Below are 21,729 nucleotides of genomic sequence, written 5' to 3'. Positions count from 1 at the left end.
ATGCTGGAGGGATGGCTCTGACAAGAGATATGGATGCTATTTTGTTGAGAATTGCTCACAATGTACAGTCAGGAAGGAAAACAGTAGTCTCAGTCTAAATCCATAAGAAACCAATGACCTGAATGAGCTTGAAAGCAAATGTTTCCCCAGAGCCTGCAGGTGAGGACTCAGCTTGGCCAATCTCATGATTTCATCCTGCAAGTGATCCCAGCTTTTCTTTGGCATATTTTTGATCTACATAATTTTAAGATTGAAAAAAACTAATGTTTCTTTAAACTATTAAGTTATTGGTAATTTGTTATACAGCAAAAGAAAACCAATACACTAATCTTGTGGAAGAGAAAAACAAATCTAAAGATGTAAGTTCAATTCTTACAATGTTTGAAAAACTAATCTCTGATGAAAAAATACTTCTACTTGAATCATCTGTTGCTCATAAATATTGTCTTCTGAGTTGACACATTAGATTGTATGGTCTAAAATATCCTACTGTAATCCCCACTGCTAAAACCTCTTTTGAACTCAAATTTTTTTCTCATGTGACTTTTAAGTAAATGCTAAAACAATTCTATAATTAACTTATAAATGTATTTATAAATTCACTCAAAAATGATGTTAACAAAGCCATGCATATGGGATGAGGATAACTCCTAGTACTGAAATATGGTTCAATGTTAAGACCACAGTTCATCTATAATTATGCACTGAAATGTATTTTCCCAAAACATATCTTGAAGTCTAAGTATCTCAGAATGTGAATGTATTTGGAAATAGTTATTACAATGTAACTATCGATAGTTAAAGTGAAGTTCTATTGGCCTAAGACAGGCTCTTAATCCCACACGACCAGTGTTCTTATGAGAGAAGACACCCAGAAAGAAAAAGTCATAGGAAGTTGTAGATGAGATAAAACTTTCATGACCACAGCCAAGGAATACTGGGGCTAACCAAAGATGGAAGACGCAAGGAAAGATCCTCTCAAAGATATGTAGGGAGAATAGCTTAGCCAAGTTTCAGCCTTCTAGCCTCCATAACTACAGTGGTGCCTCACACAACGAACTTAATTCGTTCCAGGAGCAAGTGTGTTATGCGAAAAGTTCGTTATGTGAAACGCGTTTTCCCATAACAATACATGTTAAAAAAAATAATTCGTTCTGTAGCATAAAATATGCTAAGATGACATAAAAAAAGATAAATTTTTTGTTATTATTTTTATTTAGATACATCTAAAAACATAATTTAAAAAAAAAACAAAACACATTTTTTTAATTTTAAGACAGACTAAGTAGAGTCTACCGAATCTTGCACATCTTCATCCATTTTCTGCTTTTTTGGCCGATGGTTTCATGAAAAACCTGTCCAAAGTTGTTTGTTTTTCTCTTTTCTCCAACATCTGCCGGAAATAACGGACAAGAGTATCGGAGTAAAGATCGTTGATCCTGTTTGCTTCAGCTGAATCCGGATAGTGGGCATTGGTAAACTCCTGAACTGCTTTCCATTTGACCAGGATGTTCTTGATGTCAGCAGTTGGGATTGGTTGATTGTTTGATTGTTGCTCCTCGTTATCAGATGACTTAATAACGTTATTTTTCTTGAAAATTCTTGGATTTTCAGAGTGATAAACCAATAGAGGTTTGATCTTGAGGTCTCCGCTGGCATTAGACGAAAACATAAGGGTAAGTCTGTCCTTCATGGCTTTGTGTCCTGGCAATTTCTTCTCCTCTTTTGTAATGAAGGTTCTGCTCGGCATTCTTTTCCAGAAAAGACCCGTTTCATCGGCATTGAACACTTGTTGTGGGCAGTATCCTTCATCCTTAATACATTTTTGAAAGTTAATAGAGAACTTTTCTGCTTCTTTCTTGTCAGCACTGCCAGCCTCACCATGCATAGTAACGCTGTGGATTCCACACCTTTTCTTAAATCTAAAAAACCACCCCCTGCTGGCTTTGAATTCTTCTTCATTATCTTGATTGCTGCTACTTCCAGGGACGTTTTTCTTTAGATCGTCATAAATTCTCTTGGCTTTGTGACAGATAATATCTTGGGTTGTTACGTCACCTTTCACCTGCCTGTCCTTAATCCAAATCGCTAATAGCCTCTCCATTTCCTCGTGGATTGAAGACCTATGTTTTTCATGAAATAGTTTTGATACTCCTTTGGCTACTTTGGCTGATTTGATTGCATCCTTATTTGTCAAAATGGTGAAAATGGTGGTCTTGCTGAGGCCAAACTCTTTGACAAGGTCACACTGTTTTACCCCACATTCACTCCTTCTAATTATTTCCTGTTTCATTTCAACAGAAATCACCTTCCTGATTTTTTTTTAGAAGCCATGATATAAAAAAAATATTGAGTTTAACTTAAAAGGATGACTGCCGTGATACGTGCGTGATTTAATTCGTAATGAAGAACGATTGCCACGATACGTGCTTAAGTTAAGCGCAGTGACTAACGACTGCCTGCAGTGCCTGCGCGGAAGGATGCAATACATTGGCAGCAATCGTGGAAGCTCGAGCAAAGCGGTCGTGGAAGCTCGGGCGACTTCGTTGTGTGAAACGAAGTTCGTTGTATGAATCATGAAATGAATTTCGTTGTGTGCAGCGTTCGCTGTGCGAGGCGTTCTTTATGCGAGGCACCACTGTATATCAATTTATAGTGCTTTGTCACAGCAAACCTAGGAAATATACAAATAGTATGTTCTTAGTGTGTTGCTTCTATAACAAATGGTTAAAAATGTGAAATTGGAAAATGGCTAAAAGATGAAATAATTTTGAAGCACATAATTTCTATAATAAATTAATTTAATTACTTTAATGAGATTATTGGTAGAAATATAGACATTGCAGGCAATTTTAGTGAAGGATCAGAATGGAGAGCTGCAGAGAAAGCTACCATTGTCTCAGGAATGAAAATATATATTACTATAAACATACAATTACACACACACGCACACACATAATGATGTTGGAAATTTGAATGTTAAAAGTTCTTTTCTTGAGGTCTCACGTGGAAATAAAGAACTTTTATGGTCACTGGAGAAAAAGTGATCATTGTTCTAAAATGGCAGACAGTTTGTCTGAATTATGTGCTACATTGTGTGGAAAATAGAACTGGTAATCAATAAACTTTAATATTTAGTTGAAGATATTTCCAAACTAAAGAAGGTGCAATTTATTTTCATTGCTCCTTATAGTAAAATATAAGAAGGAAGAAATATACTAAGAATGAAACTGCTTAGCAAAAAGAAACAATCACTTGATGCTTTGGAAAATTCTCAGCCCATCCAGATAGTGTGCTATGGAAATAGGATCAAGATTCTATCTGGACAAACATCTGCAAAGAGTTTAGTCATGGATCTTATGTGATTTATGAATCTAATCACTTATCTCAGCAATAGTCAGGAATAGAGATGGGGATTTCTAGAAAAGATATGTGGAGAATGTTGTGTCTAATGAGGTGGATCCCCTTGATATCCACAGAAGCAAAACAAGTTTTTGAGGATGAGATATGAGCAGAAAAACTGCCAGCTTTTATTGAAATTGGCAGAGACAAGATGAGGAGAGAATGGCTCCAAAGACAGAATCATATATGCAGAAGCTGGGTCTAATGGGATCTGAATGGACCAAGGGGGTGGGATCTCCATGCTAATAGGACAAGAGGATTGATCATAAAATCACTGATTGTATTTCTAAAGAACTGAAATCTAATGGAATTTGCCCTGTTGGGTTTTAGACTTACTTTCTCACCACAACACTTTTTTTTTTCTTTCTAATTTTTCCCTTTGAGAATGGGAATATCTATCATATGCCTTTCCTACAATTATGTTTTGGAAACAGATGTCTGGTTTCACAGGTCCACAAATAGGAATTTTGTTCCAGAATGGATCATACTTATAGAAATTTCATCCACACTTATTTTAGAAGATAAGATTTGGGACATTTTGAGTTCATCATATTTATATGAGATTTAGAAGTTAGACTGATGTTGAGATGGAACACAGTTATGAGATATTTTAAGGTGAATGTATCTTTCACATGGGAAAAATATTAATTTTAAGGTGGATTGTTGTAGGTTGAATTATGTCCCTCCAAAAAGACATATTGAGATCCTATTCCCTAGTACCTCTGAATGTCAACTTATTTAAATATAGGGATATTAAATATTCAATTAAGTAAGTTAAAATGAGTTCATTCTTTTTTTATTTTATTGATTTCAGAGAGGAAGATAGAGAGAAAAGGAGAGAGAGATCAATGATGAAAGGGAATCATTCATTGGTTGCCTCCTGCATGCTCTCCACTGGATATCAAATCCACAAGCCAGGAATGTGCCCTGAGAATTGAGCTGTGACCTTCTGGCTGAGCCATGCCTACCAGGCTGAGGCCATTCTTCAGTAACGTAGTCCATTAAGCTAATATGACTAATATAATATTAATAAATATAAATGTTTTGATATCATTTACTAAATATTAAAACTTTGAAAAAACAAAAGTAAAAATAAGAGAGAAAAAGAGGAGCCATAGTAGGAGAGACAAAATAGCGGAAGAATAGGAGGATTCTGAGCCTTGTCCCGAAGCAGAAAGAGAGAGCAGCTGAGGGTCTCGTGCTGTGAGTGTTTATTTGCAAGCCAAGAGACAGCCGAACACCAGAAGAAACTGGGGGGCCGCTGACCAGGGTGCCCCTGACAGGGAAGCACCCAAGGTGGGGCTAGGTCCCTTCCCGGAGCCACCTACAGGCTTGGACGGGGAAATCTAGCCATCTTGAAGGGAAATTGGATCATATCAGAGGCCTGAATAGCTACAGTGACCATCAAGCAGCTGTGACCCCCAGAACTCTGATCTCAGGTGGAGCGAACAGTTGGACTCACAGGAGTGCCACACTGCAGGGCAAAAAGGTCAGACTTCACGGGGAGAGGGTAAGTGAGTGCTTGTGACGAAGACAAAAGCCTGTGCGGGCCCACAAGCAGAAACTGGAGGAAAGGGACGGTGATTACAAGTAGAAGCCCCTGGCTGTTGGGTGAGTGTCACCTGTGAAAGTGGACGGGGCTCCTAATAGGGGAGATATCTAAAGAGCAACACATTTGGATCTGACTCAGAGGGATATTGGAGAATTACAGGAGGTTACACTTGGCTCAGACTTGCCCACTCTCCCTTGCCCCCATAGATCAGTGCCACAGAGAGGGAAAAAAAAAAAAAAAAAAAAAAAAAAAAAAAAAAAAAAAAAAAAAAAGCTAGAGAGGCTAAGTTTAGAGCCTGGGAAGTCAACCTAGAAACACTGCCACCCAGAGTATAAATTACAAATTGACCCTAGTGTAATAAAATCAAAGCAAGACCTGCTTAAAAATCAGAACCAGATTACAAAATAGAGGAAGCGAATGACCTTCATTACTGCAAACTTTAATTTTTAAATTTTTTTTTTAATTTTTGTGGGTTTTTTTTCATTATTTGCAACATTTACTGAAGAAACTATTTTTTTCCTCACTTGATTTTACATTTTTAATTATTACATTGTATATGTAATCAACATTATTACTACTACTATTTTACCTTTTTTATCTTATTTTCTTTTGTTTATTATTTTTATTAGTATTTTTTTTAATTTCTGGATTACTGTCCTAAAGTCTATATTTATCTTTTGTTCTCCAATGCTTTATTCTATCTCAACCCTACCTATATGCCATCACTCTCTTCCTAACTTTTTCCTTTGGTGCCCTGTTTATCTTAACCCTTTCCTGCTCTAGATTTTCCCCATTCTTTCTGTTTATCCCCTCCTAAAATTTCACCCTATTTGTGTATATTTAACTTCCAATCCCCTGCTCCAGGCCCATTCACACCTCCCTCGTCACTATTCTAAAAAAACATACACAAAAAAGTCTTTCTATCTATCCCTTTGTAGTTGTATATTGAATGTTAACTATACTGAAGTTGTATGCTTTTTTATTTTTTATAAGATTGATTTGCTATTCTTTTTGTTTGATTGTATGTTTTTGTTAGCTGGGTACTAGTCACCTTTATTGGAGGTTATTAATATCACAAACACATTTCTAATCAGTACCTTGTGTTTTGTACCTGGTTGTGTTGTATTCTGTGCCTTTAAATCAAAGCAGCAAAGAATTACACAACCAGACATCCTAAAAAGACAGATCATGGGGAGACAAAGAAGCAGCCCACATATGAAAGAAAAGCAGGCATCACCAGAAAAGGAAGTAAATGAGTTAGAGGCAAGCAACCTAGCAGAGCAAGAATTCAGAGTAATGATAAAAAGATGGCTAAAAAGAATGGAAGATAAATTTGACAATATGAGTAAGAACCAAGAGGAAATGAAGAAGAATCAAGAAGAAATGAAAAATGACATAGCTACTGTAAAGAACTCAACAGAAAGCATCAAGAGTAGACTAGAAGAAGCAGAGGACCTCATCAGCGAGCTAGAAGGCAAGATGAAAAAAAAATACCCAATTAGAGCAGCTCCTAGAAACAAAAATTAAAAAGCAGGAGGAGAGTCTAAGGGAACTTTGGGACAATACAAAACAAAACAATACTAGAATAATAGGGGTTCCAGAAGGAAAGGAAACTGAGGAAGACATGGAAAATGTATTTCAAGAAATAATGACAGAAAACTTTCCTGAGATAGAAAAGAAAAACTCCACACAAATCCAAGATGCTCACAGAGTCCCAAGCAAAATGAACCCCAGAAGACTGACCCCAAGGCACATTATAATTAAACTGGCAAACATCAACGACAAAATAAGGATTTTAAAAGCAGCCAGAGAGAGACAGAAAGTTACATATAAAGGAACCCCCATCAGACTAGCAACGGATTTCTCCACAGAAACTCATCAGGCCAGAAGGGAATGGGAGGAAATATACAAACTTATGCAAAGGAAGGGTCTTAATCCAAGAATATTGTACCCAGCAAGGCTACCAGTCAAAATTGAAGGTGAAATCAGGAGCTTCACAGAGAAAAACAGACTAAGAGAATTTATTTCCACCAAACTAGCAATGCAAGAAATGCTAAAGGGTCTACTGTAAAATTAAATAAATAGGAAGTGAACAAGGAATACAGGGGTATAGAATAAAAATGGTGTCAAATAAGTACCTATCAATAATAACTTTAAATGTAAATGGATTAAATACTCCAATCAAAAGACATAGAGTAACAGATTGGATAAGAAAATAAGACCCATATATCTGTTGTCTACAAGAAACCCACTTCAGAAAAGAAGACTGACACAGATGGAGGGTGAAGGGATGAAAAAAGGATTTCCAGGCAAATGGAAATTTAAAAAATGCTGGGGTAGCAATACTTATATCTGACAAATTAGATCTCAGAGTGAAGGACATAACAAGAGATAATGTAGGCCACTTCATAATACTAAAGGGAGCAATACAACAAGAAGAAATAACCCTGGTGGGAGCATCCAAATACATTAAAAAAACTGCTGGAGGATTTTAAGGGAGAGATTAATAGTAATACAATTATAGTATGAGATTTTAATATACCATTGTCACCTTTGGACAAATCACCTAATCAAAAAATCAGCAAAGAAATATCAATCCTAAATGACTCACTAGACCAGATGGAATTAATCGACATCTTCAGAACATTCTACCCCAAAGCCACAGAATATACATTCTTCTCAAGTGCATATGCGTCATTTTCAAAAATAGACCACATGTTGGGACATAGGCAAAGTCTCTTTAAATTCAAGAAGATAGAAATCATATCAAGCATCTTCTCAGATCATAGTGGCATAAAACTGGAAATCAACTACAATAAAAATAATCCAAAGAAATCAAACACATGGAGACTAAACAGCATTCTATTAAACAAGAACTGGGTTACCAGAGAAATCAAGGAAGAAATTTAAAACATCCTGGCAACAAATGACAATGAAAACACAACAATCCAAAATCTATGGGACACAGCAAAAGCAGTTTTGAAAGGGAAGTTGATATCCCTACAATCCTATTGCAGAAAACAAGAAAAAATGGTAACAAATTATCTAACTCTACAACACAAAGAGCAACAAGAAAAGCCCAGCGTAAGCAGAAGGAAGGAAATAATAAAAATCAGAGTGGAGATAAATGACATAGAGACCAATGAAACAATACATAAGATCAACAAATCCAAGCGCTGGCTCTTTGAAAGGATAAAAAAGATTGATGAACCTCTAGCCTGGATAACCAATAAAAAAAAGAAAGATAACTCAAATAAACAAAATCTGAAGTGAAAGAGGTGAAATAACAACAGACCCAGCCGAAATAAAAGGATTGTTACAAAATACTACGAACAACTCTATTCCCACAAACTGAACAACCTGGAGGAAATGGACATATTCCTAGAAAAATACAACCTTCCAAATCTCAATCAGGAAGAATCTAAAAATCTGAATAGACCAGTGACTTGTGAAGAAATTGAAACAGTCATCAGAAAGCTTCCATCAAACAAAAGCCCAGGGCCAGATGACTTCACAGGAGAGTTTTACCAAACATTCAAGGAAGAATTAAAACCTATCCTCTTCAGACTATTCCAAAAAATTCAAGAGAAAGGAACACTTCCAAACTCCTTCTATGAAGCCTGCATCACCCTAATACCAAAACCAGATAAAGACAACTCAATGAAAGAGAATTACAGGCCAATATCCCTCATGAACATAGATGCCAAAATCCTCAACAAAATTCTAGCAAATCGATTCCAGCAGAACATCACAAAGATCATACACCATGACCAATTAGGATTTATTCCAGGAATGCAAGGATGGCAAAATATCTGCAAATCAATAAATGTGATACATCACATAAACAAATTGAAAGATAAAAATCATATAGTCATATCAATTTATGCAGAAAAAGCATTTGATAAAAATCAACACCCTTTCCTGATAAAAACTCTCAACAAGGTGGGAGTACAAGGATCATACCTCAATATAATAAAAGCTATATATGATAAACCCACAGCCAACATCATATGCAATGGGCAAAAACTAAAACCATTCCCTCTAAGAACAGGAACAAGACGGGGATGCCCACTCTCGCCACTCATGTTTGACATAGTACTGGAAGTACTAACCATTGCAATTAGACAAGAGGAGGAAATAAAAGGCATCCAAATTGGAAAAGAAGAAGTAAAGTTATCCTTATTTGCAGATGACATGATATTGTACATAAAAACTCAAAAGACTCCATTAAAATCTAATTGACTTAATAAATGAATTTGGCAATGTAGCAGGATACAAAATTGATGCCAAGAAATCTATGGCATTTCTATAGACCAACACTGAACTTACAGAAACAGAGACTAAAATAGCAATTCCATTTACCATCGCACCAAAAAAAATTAAGATACCTAGGAATAAACTTAACTAAGGAATTGAAGGACCTATATGTGGAAAACAACAGGACCATGAAAAAAGAGATAGAGGATGATGTAAACAGATGGAAGAACATACCATGTTCGTGGATTGGTAGAATCTACATCATTAAAATGTCCATACTTCCCAAAGCAATCTATAGGTTAAATGCTCTTTCCATTAAAATACCAATGGCATATTTCACTGATCTAGAAATAACTCTCCAAAAGTTCATTTGAAACAATAAGAGACCCCCAAATAGCCACAGCAATCCTGAGAAAGAAGAGTAAAGTAGGAAGGATCTCAATACCAGATTTCAAGCTGTATTACAAAGCCACTTTTCTCAAAACAGCCTGGTACTGGCACAAGAACAGACATATAGATCAATGGGATAGAATTGAGAACCCAGATATCAACCCAAATCACTATGCTTAATTAATATTTGACAAAGGAGGCACGAATATACAATGGAGTCAAGACAGTCTCTTTAATAAATAGTGTTGGGAAAATTGGACAGATACATGCCAAAGAATGAAACTAGATCACCAACATACACCATACACAAAAATAAACTCAAAATGGATACAGGACTTAAAGATAAGATGGGAAACCATAAAAATACTAGAGGCATCCACAGGAAGCAAAATCATATGCCAAAAGAACTTCACTGATACTGCCCCTAGGGCAATGGAAGCTAAAGAGAAAATAAAAAAATGGGACTACATCAAAATAAAAAGCTGTTTTACAGCAAAAGAAACCAACAACAAGAAAGCCCACTGTATGGGAGAACATATTTGCAAATGTTATCACTAATAATGGTTTAATCTCCAACATCTACAGACAGTTTATACAACTAAATAAAAGGAAAATGAATGATCCAATTAAAAAATGGGCAATGGACCTAATTAGAATATTTTCAAAAGAAGACAGAAGGAAGGGCAAAAGGCACATGAAAACATGCTCAAAGTCTCTAATTATCAGAGAGATGCAAATCAAAACAACAATGCTGTACCATCTCACACCTGTCAGAATGGCCAACATCAACAAATCAACAAACGACAAATGTTGGCAAGGTTGTGGAGAAAAAGGAACTCTCGTGCAGTGCTGGTGGGAATGTAGACTGGTGCATCCACTGTGGAGAACAGTATGGAGTTTCCTCAAAAAACTGAAAATGGAACTTCCATTTGACCCAGTGATCCCACTCATAGGAATATATCCCAAGAAACTAGAAAAACCAATCCGAAAGGATATATGCACCCCTATGTTCATAGCAGCACAATCTACAATAGCTAGGATTTGGAAACAGCCTAGGTGCCTGTCAGTAGATGTTTGGATAAAAAAAACTCTGGTATATATACACAATGGAATACTATGCTGCCATAAAAATAAGGAATTCTCATCATTTGCAGCAACCTGGATGGAATTGGAGAACATCATGCTGAGCGAAATAAGCCAGTCAATGAAAGAGAAACACCACATGACCTCACTAATTTATGGATAATAAAGAACATTATAAACTGATGAATCAAAAGATAGATATAGAGACAGTAAAGCAACAAGCAGACTGTCAAATTATAGCGGGGAGGGGAGGGAGATCTGGGGGAGATAAGTGATCAACGGAAGGACTTGTATACATGCATATAAGTATAGCCAATGTACACAAAACTCTGGGGAGGGTGGGTATGTATGGGAGGGGGGCAATGGTAAAATATGTACACAGATATTAATTTAATAAAAAAAGAAAAAGAAGAGGCAGACACAGAAGGAGGTCAGCCATATGAAGATGAAGACAAATTATATTTATGCTTCCACAAGTCAAGAAATATATACATGGGGTTGTCAGAATCTGAAATAGGCAAGATATCTTTCCCTAAAAGCTTAATTGAGAGCCTGACCCTGCCAAAACCTTGATTTTAGATTTATACCATCCAGAAATATGAGAAAATAAATTTGTTTTTTTAAGCCACTGGTTTGTGATACTTCTTTATGGAAGCACCAGGAAAGTAATATTATCCATTATGCAAATAATATGTAAAGATAACATGCAAATGTAAATAGTAACTTGATAATTGTTATTATGCATAGAATTCCAAGCCTTGTGGAATCATTCATATTTAGGAGCTGTCCTATTTTTCACTTATATCTCTCTGAAATCTATAGCAGCTTCATGCTTATATTATCTTGAAGGGATAGGAAGTGATATCATAATGTAATCTATCATCATTTTACATTTAATAAAATAAGATTTGATGTTATTGGATCATTTCTTACACAATTTTGTTATTTGAGGTAAGCCAAGTGAAAACATCTGTTTAGATAGCATATGATGCCTTTAATATTTCACTTCTTATTAGTATTGCCCAATAAGATAATATTACTGGCTGTAAACCTCACATTTTAAAACTTCAGGATCTAAATTCAATAATGAATACACTAACCTAAACCAAAAATAAGGAAGCAATTCATTGTTTGCTCATTTCTTTCCCATATATTGATATATAGTGAAACATCTCTTAAAATCTAACTCCCAAATAACTGTTAAATGCCAAGCGAAATATTTTGAAATTAGACATTAGTTCAGCCACTTATTCATCAATTTCTTGGTAGAACTATATTGAACCATAAAAACCTTTGAATTTAAAGATGTTATGAAAGTTTTCCTTATTCTTAATTCCCACATAAATCTTCTCAATATAGATAATAGGTATATGTTATTATATATATGATGGATTATATAGATAGATGATATAAAGATTTCATTTAGAAACTTTTGCAAAAGAATTTTGTTTTCCTCTGGAAGTAACAGAATACAACAAGGGTAGGTAATCTATTATTAATATAAATAGGGATATAATAATCTTCATATCTTGATAGGTAGTCACTAGCCTTCTCCTTTGGTTAGCCATTATATATTATGATATTAGGAAGAAAATCAGAAATCTTAGTTCTTCAGGAGAGCTGGGATATTGGGAAAGAAATGCAAGAGACTTGGAGGGAAATACTAATACTTGAGAGAATTCCTGATATAGGCCAGGCATTGATTAATAATAAATAGTATTTCATAGGTATTATTAATCATCATCTTTGGCTCAAAAATAATTAACTTGCTTGTGATTGCTCAATTAATAGGTAGCAGAGCTATAATAGTAAACCCTGGTTTGAATGCCACAAAAGACTATAACTTTACAGTTATATTTAATATCCCTTGATAAAAGACAACTTGGCACCTATGTGCTGAGGTATAAGAAATAAGTTCTAGACAAACCAGTCCCCAAATAAGGTATTATAATCTGTGGCACTATAATCAGTATTCAAGTATTGATACCTGTTAAGTGAACTTAAATTCTAAATAAAGCCTTGAAATTGGTGTAGGAAAACAATAATTTTAATTATTTGCAATTTCAAAGGACATTGAAATGCAGTAATCAAGGATAATGGGGTCAAAATGACATAAAATATAATGGTGATTTATATTGGGCAGTGCAATGCTAAGCATGGTTTGTCCTGATCCATATTATTATCATCTGTAAGCTATTAGTAGTTTCAATCTTGCCTTGATTTGACTTTATAAGCTTAACAATGAAAACTCAGGGGCCTATCAAGTTTGAAGTAGTTTGGTGTTGAAGCATCTTTTAAATTAAGGAATCATGATATTCTTTTCTAGTTTCTTGGGATATATTCCTAGAAGTGGGATTACTGGGTCAAATGGGAGTTCCATTTTCAGTTTTTTGAGGAAACTCCACACTGTTCTCCACAGTGGTTGCACCAGTCTGCATTCCCACCAGCAGTGCACGAGGGTTCCTTTTTCTCCGCAACCTCGCCAACACTTGTCGTTTGTTGATTTGTTTATGTTGGCCATTCTGACAGGTGTGAGATGGTACCGCATTGTTGTTTTGATTTGCATCTCTCGGACAATTAGTGACTTTGAGCATGTTTTCATGTGCCTTTTGCCCTTCCTTCTGTCTTCTTTTGAAAATGTTCTATTTAGGTCCATTGCCCATTTTTTAATTGGATTATTTATCTTCCTTTTATTTAGTTGTATAATCAGAAAGGATATATGCACCCCTGTGTTCATAGCAGCACAATCTACAATAGACAGAATTTGGAAACAGCCTAAGTGTCCGTCAGCAGATGATTGGATCCAAAAACTATGGTACATCTACACAATGGAATACTATGCTGCCATAAAAAAGAAGGAATTCTCATCATTTGCAGCAACCTGGATGGAATTGGAGAACATCATGCTGAGTGAAATAAGCCAATCAATGAAAGAGAAACACCACATGACCTCACTCATTTGTGGATAATAAAGTGCATTATAAACTGCTGAACCAAAAGATAGATATAGAGACAGTATATCAACAGGTAGACTGTCAAATTACAGCGGGGAGGGGAGGAAGATCTGGGGGAGATAATAGATCAACTGAAGGACTTTTATACATGCATATAAGTACAACCAATGGACACAAAACTCTGGGGAGGGAGGGGATGTGTGGGCGGGAGGGAGGGGGGCAAAAAAATATATAAATAAATAAAGTAATCCTTAGTACCAAAAAAAAAAAAATGATATTCTTTTCTATATACTGTGTTCTTCAGAACACATAATTTGGGCAATATTTATTATTTATAACTTATTCAAATTAGAAAAATTTTAATCTCTAGAGCCTTGAGAAAAATTATATAGTATTATATAATATGAGTTCTAGCTCTATGGCAATGCTTTTAATAGCAATTAACCACCAGAGTACTTTATAGTTCACATTCTAAAGAATTTATTCTTACCTATAGAAGAAATGGCTTTCAGATATTGATTTTTATATTCATGTAATTGTATGTGATTATAATTTTAATATTAATGTATCTCTGCTCTCTAGAAAGTAGACACTACAGGTAAAGAATCTGAAGATCTTTAAAATTGAAAAAGAAATACTTTCTGATAAATAAAAAACAATCTTGAAATCAAACTATTAATATAAATATTTTTAGATAAAGAAATTGTAAGATCTCACAAACATTTCCTTCTCTTTTTGTTTTTGTTTTATAGAGGATAAAGAAAGTCTGAATCATATTTCACAGGTAATACTTAAGTCTAATATTTAATAATTTTAGAGTTTGGATTTATTGTAACACTGATAAATAAAAAATATAAAGCCCTGAAATCCTTAAAAGGCTTATGTTTTGCTTGTTTTATGTTTATATCATTTATATTTTATGTCCATAGAATATATCTACTTACTTCTCATATACTACTTTATTTTTTGTTTTATATATTCAACTTATAAGGGATTTTGTTTCATTTTTTCTTCTCAGTGAGTACCAGCAACAAAAGCAACCCCATAAATGAGATGAAATATTGCAGGTGTGTGCATTCTGATAAGATATATATTTAATAATATGTAAATCAATCAATTTAACTCTCTCCTCAGGCAGAAAATGTGTATGAATTCATAAACATCACTTTAAATTCTGCAGAGTGCACCAAAGTATTTCCAGAAAATATTGGAGATAAAATTTAAATGCTATGTTTGTCATATGGACATACAATATTGGCACCTTCATACATAATAACTTATTCCACATTCAGAAACAGCAATAGAGCTTTGTAAAATTTTATTAATTTTTACATAGAGGAAGGAAGAAGGATAGAAAGTTAGAAACATGGATGAGAGAGAAACATCTATCAGCTGCCTCCTGCACACCCCCTACTTGGTTTGTGCCCACAACCAAGGTACATGCCCTTGACCGGAATTGAACCTGGGACCTTTCAGTCCACAAGCCAATGCTCTATCCACTGAGCTAAATCGGTTTCAGCAGCAATACAGCTTTTGAACCTACCATTATTTACTGTTTCCAGCTAATTTTCATAAAACAGAGGATGAATGAGTATAATCAGGTTCAACATTATAATATGTCATTCTGGTGTAGTCTGACATAGGAGGCAAACATGCTACGTGAACTCTTTATTTGATTACAACAGTCCAAATAATTTTTGTCTAACTTGATATAAATGGCAGCCTCACACACTTTGCATAATGTACAGTATGAAAACATGCACACTCATTTGTGAAATTTCAAAAGAAACCAATCTAAATAAGTACAAACATAAATGGAAATATTTTGTGACTATGTCTATAAAAGAAAATAAAGTGGAAACCTTACTCAAAAATATACAAATAAGTAAATATTTCCATGGGTATTTTGAACAATGATATTAATATAGCATGGATTATCCGGATATCCATATATTTTTTCAAGTACTGTTTTTAACTTTTCTTACATAAACATAGTATGTTTGTTTATTTGTTTGCTTTACAATAGCTTGTGTATTATAGATAACAAGTCTCTTGATTTTCAAATCCTAATATTTTGCATAGTTTTCAGTGGCTTAAATTATGTATCATACAAGGATTTATAAAATTAAGGCAAGTAAAAAAGGGAAAAATCTTATATTAAGGGAAATTCTATGAATACAGCATTTCCTACTACTTATAACTTGTCATATGATGTTTATGAATTCATATACATAAGTTTGCTTCCTATGTCAGACTACACCAGAATGCCATATTATAAATTCAGTGAAATAAAATACAAACATATGAATGTCCAAACTGTGTCACAGTAACATTCTATACAGTCAAATATTCTCCCTCAGAGAAAATAATCTCTTGCATGGCACAGATGGATTCTTGGATACTACCTTAAAATGTTAAGCAAAACAATTATAATACCTTGTATCTTGATAATGCATTATAAATTGCAAGGTCTATTGACTTACATATCCACCAACACAGAATGAATTATTTTTCACAATTATAGAAAACTAGTGGCCCAGTGCAAGAAATTCGAGCACATGGAGGAGGGGAGGTGTCTCTCAGCCTGGCCTGCATACTCTCTAATCTGAGACACCTGTGGGATTGGGCCTAAACTGGCAGTTGGACAACCCCTTGCAATCCGGAACTGCTGGCTCCTAACCACTCACACGCCTGCCTGGTTGATCACCCCTCATCACTCTTTCCGCCAGCCTGCTCACCCCCAAATGGTCCATTCTGTTGACCTGCTCACACACAACTGCCTCCTCTGCCAGCCTGATCACCTCCAACTGCCTTTGCCTTTTGGACTGATCACCCCTCCCCCCAACTGCCTCTGCCTTGGCCCCAACACCATGCCTTTCTCTGGAAGGTCTCATGGTCTAATTAGCATATTACCTTTTTAATAATATAGATGGGATATGACATACTGCCATAACTATAACATATGTACCAGTATTACTCTATGAGAATACATACTTCATGCGATAAGAAAGCATCTAATACAATACATTGTATATGTTGTAAGTAGTAAGAAATGCTGTATTCATAGCAATAATATACACTCTGTGACTTCCCTTCCTGATTTGGGAATGGCTCCCCAGTTCTTTGAATGTTTCCTGGCCCTTATGTATTTTATTTTTTGTCATTCAGTGTAACTTTATTTACTGTTTATCACACATGATTTGAGGTCTTTAATTTCTAACCACCAAAGACTCAAAGGACTATTTTCTCCATGAAGTTTAACATTAATATCAATAAAATCATGTATTTGTGTGTTTTTATTGTAAACATCTGAATTATTCACATTGTCATAGATCCTGAACTCATAAGCATGGACCATGCACAGGCTGGCAGCAAGCCAGGAAGCCACTCTGCAAGCAAACAGATACTCTGCATAAGGAGAAAAGTCATAGCAAAAAATTTAATATCCATCCTGAGTGACCTTAGAATGTTACATATATTGACTTCTTAATTCATATAGTATTGGGAATTCAGCTGCTTGGTTGGTGACAGGGCTGACCTGATTTCAGGAGGATTATTCCTGAAATAATTAAAGAAAAGGGAGCCTCAATCTTTTTTTGGTCGCTTGCTCCTCCCCAGCACCTTCATCTTTCTTCTCATCCTCAGCTTCTTGGGCATCTTCTCCTTCACCTTCACTTCCTTCTTCATCCTCCTTTGCATTCTCAAATTCTTCCTTGGCACCTTCTTCCTCTTCCTCTCCTTCCTCTTTCTCAGCTACTTCCTTCTCCTTCTACTCCTCTTCAGCTTCTCCTTCAGAGGGGTGATCATCCTTAGCTTCCTCGGCTTTTGCAGACTCAATGGTCATATCCACCTCGATCTGCTCCTCCTGGACGTTGGTGTATTAAAAAGGGAAGGAGTGAGCAGACATCAAGTAGGAGCTATTCTGTAAAGCACCTTAGGAAGATCGACCAAAGACCTGGGGACTCTGGGAGTAGCCACTCACTATGCTTCCCACGCTGGTGAAACTGAGCTGGGTCTCCTCACCTTCCAAGTGTTTTCTGTAAGCTGCAGTGTCAATGTCCAAAGCCAATTTGAGGAGGTCCTGGTATTTTAAATATCATGCCATTTCTCTCTCTGTAGTTCTCAACTCATTTTCTATTGGATAATTTGTTGATTGTGTCCTGCATAGCACTGACATCAGAGTTCTACTTATCCTCCAGCTCTCACAGCTGCTTTCCCAGAGCTTAGTTCATGCCCAGGCATGCTTTGATCTTCAGGGTTTTGGCCTTGAGCGGGTGGCGGCTTTCAGACACCTTATCCTTGGCGGCGTGCATCCCAAAGGTGTTCTTAGTAGTGCTCTAGGTCAGCATGGTGAACCAGCTGTTGTACCATTCTTCTGCATTCTGCATGTTCTTAGAAACCAGCTTCTAGTACTGGGCACAGATGTCCCTGAACATGGCAGAGAGGTCAGACTTGGAGAACCTGTCCATCTCCACGGAGATCTGAGCATACTGGATCTGCGCCTGCAGCTCAGCAATCTCCTCTTCATGCAAGTTCTTCAGAAAGGTGATTTAGGTCATCAGATTTTGTTATTATCAAGCTCAGGTTCAACGAGAGCCACCTCATCTGCAAATCTGAGTGCCTCCATCAGCCAGCCCTCTGCGTCATCATGGTTTAGCACCTCTTCCTGGTAGTATGCCTGCAGGTTGCTCCCAGTCCCTTCCAAGTCCTGGTGCCTGCTAACTGCCCATTGCCCTCTCCTTACCAGGAACCTGTGCAGTGGGCCAGGGCACAGGCATCTCATTTTCATTAAAATATTCAACCCCAAACTGCTCCACCAGTATCCACAGGCGGCCGAGCAGCAGACAGTCATTCCAGAGACCCTGTGCACCCCAGCGTACCCAGGGTCCTGATGGCTGCCTGGACCCCACGGGCAGCATCAGGCATTTCCCACCCAACCTGCCTGGTTCCCGATGGTGGTGTGGTCCCAGCTGGTGTCATCAGGCGCAGCCCGCTCCTCCTGCATATGAAAATTTACCTTCCATCTTTGTTGGCTTAATTTGCATATCACTCCTGATTGGCTGTGGGCATAGGGAAGGTATGGTCAATTAGCATTTTTCTCTTTTATTAGTATAGATAACAAAAAATTACAATTGTAATGGAGATAATTTCCATAATCCTTTCATAGGTGAGGAAACAAGAATCTACCCCAAGATTCCTAAGGAAGTTAAATAAAAGGCAGGCCCAATAAAAAAAAATCTTGTGGCTCCTATATATTTTAACTACCATACATCCATGAGCTTACTAGTTTACTTAAAATATATTTTAGATCAAGGGTGGGGAACATCTGGCCTGAGGGCTGCATAAGTACCAAGAAATCATTTGATCTGGCCCTACCAAACCAATTAATTAAATGTTTGAACAAATAGAGCAGGCTAATTTTTAAGTTGATAATTTTGTATGGATCATGAATGATGTTATAAATATCCAAAAGACCCTTGTCAGAAAAAAAGATTCCCCAACTCTGTTTACATCTATCTGTAAAAATCTTTAAATGTTTATTTAAAATACTTTGAGTGTTTTAGTATTGAGCATAATAAAATTCAGTTACTATTGTTCACTTACCATAATCTTCCCTCCTCAATCACAATCCATTCAAATTATAGTAGTCTCAAATGTTGTGAAAAAGTTGCATTCAATTAATAATTCTTTAAATTTATGATTTTATAGATTTCAATGATAACTTCTCTCAGATTATGTCATTCTAAATAAAGTTATAATTTTCCCAGTAAATTACTAAAAATATTAAATTAATTGATTGTATAAAATAATTATTGTTTTAAATTTTACCTTAAGAAAGCATTATTTTTTCCATTTTTTTTATTAATGTATTATATGTGTACATATCTTACCATTGTCCCCCCCACTCCACTCCCATACATGCCTTCACCTCCCCAATATTTTGCATCCATTGGTTATTCTTATATACGTGCATATAAGTCCTTCAGTTGATCTTTTATCTCTCCCACTTCTCCCTATCCTTCCCTCAGTAAATTGAAAGTCTATTTGATGCTTTACTGCCTCTGGATCTATCATTTTGTCCATCAGTTTATAATGTTTTTTTATTATCCATAAATGAGTGAGATCATGTGAATTTTTCTTTCACTGGCTGGTTTTTTTCACTTATCAAAATGTTCTCCAATTCCAGCCAGTTTGCTGCAAATTGTAAGAATTCCTTCCTTTTTATGTTAGCATAGTATTCCATTGTGTAGATGCAAGATAGTTTTCTGCTCCAGCCATCTGCTGATAGGCACCTAGGCTGTTTTCCAATTTTAGATATAGCAAATTGTGCTGTTATGAACATAGGGGTGCATATATCCTTTCTGATTGGTCTTTCTAGTCTTTTAGAATATATTCCATGCCAAAACCAGTTTAGCTCAGTGGATAGAGCGTTGTTCTGAGGACTGAAGGGTCCCTGGTTTGATTCTGGTCAAGGGCATGTACCCTGGTTGCAGGTACATCCCCAGTAGGGGTTGTGCAAGAGGCAGCTGATCGATGATTCTCTCTCATCAATATTTCTAACTCACTATCCCTCTCCCTTTCTCTCTGTAAGAAATCAATAAAATATATCAATATATATATTCATTCCTAGGAGTGGGATTACTGGGTCAAATGGGACTTCTATTTTCAATTTTTTGAGGAAACTCCATACTGTTCTTCACTGTGGCTGCACCAGTCTGCATTCCCACCAGCAGTGCATGAGGGTTCTTTGTTCTCTGCATCCTCATCAACACTTGTCATTTGTTGATTTATTGATGATAGCCATTCTGACACGTGTGAGATGGTACCGTATTGTCATTTTGATTTTCATCTCTCAGATAAGTAGTGACTTTGAGCATGTTTTCATGTGTGTCTTGGCCTTCCTTCTGTCTTCTTTCAAAAAGATTCTATTTAGGTCTGTTGCACATTTTTTTATTGGATCATTAATCTTCCTTTTATTAAGTTGTATAAGCTGCCTGTAGATGTTGGAGATTAAACCTTTATCAGTGATAGCATTTGCAAATATGTTCTCCCATACAGTGGGCTTTCTTCTTGTTTGGTTGAATTTTTTTTTTCTGTGAAAAAGCTTTTTATTTTGATGTAATCTCATTTGTTTATTTTCACTGTAGCTTCCATAACCCTAGGAGCAGTATCAGTGAAGTAGTTCTTTGGGCATATGTCTGAGATTTTGCTGCCTGTGGATTCCTCTAGTATTTTTATGGTTTCCTGTATTATGCTTGAGTTTATTTTTGTGTATGGTGTAAGTTGGTGATCTACTTTCATTTTTTTTTACATGTATCTGTCCCAACACCATTTGTGGAAGATACTGTCTTGACTCCATTGTATGTCCATGCCTCCTTTGTCAAATATTAATTGAGCATAGTGGTTTGGGTCAATATCTGCATTTTCTATTCTATTCCATTGGTCTAGATGTGTGTTCTTGTGCCAGTACTGGGCTGTTGTCAGGACAGTTGCCTTTGTGATATAGCTTGAAATATGGTATTGAGGTCCCTCCTACTTTATTCTTCTTTGTCAAGATTGCTGTGGTTATTTGGGGTCTTTTTATATTCCAAATGAATTTTTGGAGAGTTCTTTCTAGGTCTGCGCAATATTCCATTGCTCTTTAATGGGGAGTGCATTGAATCTAGATTGCTTTGGATAGTATGGACATTTTAATGATATTGATTCTACTAATCCATGAACATGGTATGTTCTTCCATTTTTTAAGTGTTCCTCTATCTCTTTTTTTTTTTTAGGATCTGGTAGTTTTCTGCGTATAGGTCTTTTATCTCCTTAGATAAGTTTATTCCTAGATATCTTAATCTTTTTGGTGTGATGGTAAATGGAATTGCTTATTTAGTCTCTCTTTATGTAACTTTACTATTGATGTATAGAAATGCCTTAGATTTCTTGGCATTAATTTTGTATCCTGCTACATTTCTGAATTAATTTCTTAAGTCTATTCATGTTTTAATGGAGTATTTCAGGTATTTTATGTATAATATCATGTCATCTGCAAATAAGGACACTTTACTTCTTCTTTTCCAATTTTGATGCCTTTTATTTCTTTTT

The 21,729-nt window shown here is 35.9% G+C and overlaps 1 pseudogene; it reads right to left on the bottom strand.

Moving 5' to 3' along the window:
- Positions 1 to 17,206: 17,206 nt before the first annotated feature.
- Positions 17,207 to 18,490, bottom strand: LOC118710543 (annotated as a pseudogene).
- Between the last annotated feature and the right edge of the window lie 3,239 nt (positions 18,491 to 21,729).

This window comes from Pipistrellus kuhlii, unplaced genomic scaffold (genome assembly GCF_014108245.1).
Source record: "Pipistrellus kuhlii isolate mPipKuh1 unplaced genomic scaffold, mPipKuh1.p scaffold_m20_p_76, whole genome shotgun sequence".
In the NCBI taxonomy this organism is placed as follows: domain Eukaryota; kingdom Metazoa; phylum Chordata; class Mammalia; order Chiroptera; family Vespertilionidae; genus Pipistrellus; species Pipistrellus kuhlii.
This window is presented reverse-complemented; position numbering and strand designations above follow the sequence as displayed.